Consider the following 2,369-nt stretch of genomic DNA (forward strand, 5'->3'; position numbering starts at 1 on the left):
GTATTGATTCATCAGCTGAGGTAGGTGGTTGCAAAGAGAAAAGAACAGTCATTAGCAGAAGTATAGGCATTCTATGCTATGACTGAGAGATCAACAGATGGAAAGGGAAAAAATGAACAGATATGCCTAAAAAATACTAATAAATGCACCATATGGGATTGTCTCTGCAGTTCCCACTCCTGTGCAGTGTCCAGATGGTACCTTTATTGCAAAATTATATTAGGTTGAAGCTGCAACAAATATCATCACTGTGTAGTTGTTCAATGAATCAATTATAAATCAGGGATGTCAGTTGGTTAGAGTTCATACCCTAGCCATATTTGGTTGGATCAATCAAACGTGACCTGAACTGAATAGTGGTCTTGTAAGACAGATCTTTGCCATTTGGGCAAGCTACTTAGATTATTGCTATTTTCTGCTAACACAGAAGGTGAATTGTGGAAATTGTGAAACATGTTGTTCATTCTTCTGTGATTTTGGAGTTTAACAAGGCTGAACTATGAATCCAAGGTTTTTGCTGCCAATGACCGTCTTAAAATAAAATAAATTAAAAATGAATGAATTTCAAACGGATCCTGTATTCAAGAAAAATAACTTTTTTTCATTTAATACAGTACTTTATTCAATTTAGTTTTGTATACTAGGACTTGCTTGCCAGATTACAAAGATTGTGCATGTTGGATCCTGGCAGCTTGTTTATTCTGACAAATCAGCTAAATTAAACATATTTTAAATTATGGTTATTATTATAGCTGAATTTGATCAATTTATTAGCTGCTCTATTTATTATTTGACTAAATATGTGCCCAGAGCTTGATGTGCATATGACATTATCTACTAATGCATATCTACTAAACATTTACTTGCAAGTAAGAAGCAGACTAGATTGGGGCTTTCTTGAAGTAAAGATTGATATTCCTTAATAAAACACCAGTTTGGCCTCTCTTGGAGTAGTGGTGACCTGCCATTAAGCCCTTAGCCCATTTCTCCACACCTCATAGTCTAGCACTTCCCTCTTCAGTTGCTTGTAGGAGCTTCCCATTTTAAATTTTAAATGAACGATATGACAATGGAAAAGAGTATATGAGGTAGTTTCCCAATGCCTTTCTCATTGTGCTTAAAGGAAACACAAGATCTCTTCCCAAAGGATTCCCTGCCTGTAAGCAGCCATTATCCCTTGAGATCCCAGCTCTTCTGCCATCACCACTGAAAATTTATTGCTTCTGTTATTGCTGACTTGTAACCCAGCATGCAACCCTTTCCTGGAGTATTGTGTCCATTACTGGGCACTACACTTTTGGAAAGATGTGAAGGCTTTAGAGAAGGTACAGCTGCAGAATGAAAAAACAGTAAAAACTGGGAAATAAGAATACTGGTCCGAACTGGTCTTGTATACTTTAAAATGGAACACCAGTAAAAACTGGGAAGCAAGATTACTGGTCCAAACTGTTTTTACCTTCTTGGAGATAGTGTAGAGATAATGTAGTAAAACAAACAGTTTCCTGGATAGGTTGGTAGATTGGAGAAGCTGGGGCTGGTCTCCTTGGAGAAGGTTGAGAGGAGTTTTGATTGGGGTATACAAATTCACAAGGAGTCTGGACAGGGTAGATAGAGAGAAACTGTTCCCATTGGTGGAAGAGTCGAAAACCAGAGGACACAAATTTTAGGTGATTGGCTAAAGAACCAAATGCTCGGCGAGGAAAAACTTTTATACAGCAAGTGGTTAAGATCTGGAATGCATTGCTTGAAAGGATGAGGGAGGCAGATGCAATTTTGGCTTTGGAAACAAGCAACTGAAGGGCAACAGGGAAAGGGCAGGGGAGTGGGGCTAATCAAATTGCTCACCCAGAGAGCCAGCATTGGCTGGATGGGCCAATTTGTACTGTAACCATTTGGGATTCTGTGGATATTAAATCGAAATGCATTCATTTAAACACATTAACGTTTAAGGAACATTCTAACTAAACTCTAGCCCCGAGCCTAAATTTTCTCTTTCAAAACGTGATTAACCTAATGTGCATTACTAGCACTTATTGCTTTTAATTATGTATTTTTTATTGTTGACTATACAGGGAATGGCTGCTATGATGCAATTGCTTCCGATAAAAATTTCATTTGCGGCCCCGCAATGCCCAAAGTACAAAAGCCACAGCAGGCGTGTGGGCGGGACAACGGCCCGGGGCGATTTGCATGAGACCTTTCAATTGGCCCGAGGTACACCCTAACCTGCTCAGGATGGCTTGTGACGTTTATAGTTGACACGCCGCCTAGCCAATCACAGCGAGGAAAAGCCGCCCCGAATTTCCATATTTAAATATTCAACGCCACCGTATCCAATGAGCGAGAGGTGGGCGGGGATTTCCGGTAGC

This window comes from Cetorhinus maximus, chromosome 13, assembly GCF_964194155.1.
Source record: "Cetorhinus maximus chromosome 13, sCetMax3.hap1.1, whole genome shotgun sequence".
Taxonomy (NCBI): Eukaryota; Metazoa; Chordata; class Chondrichthyes; order Lamniformes; family Cetorhinidae; genus Cetorhinus; species Cetorhinus maximus.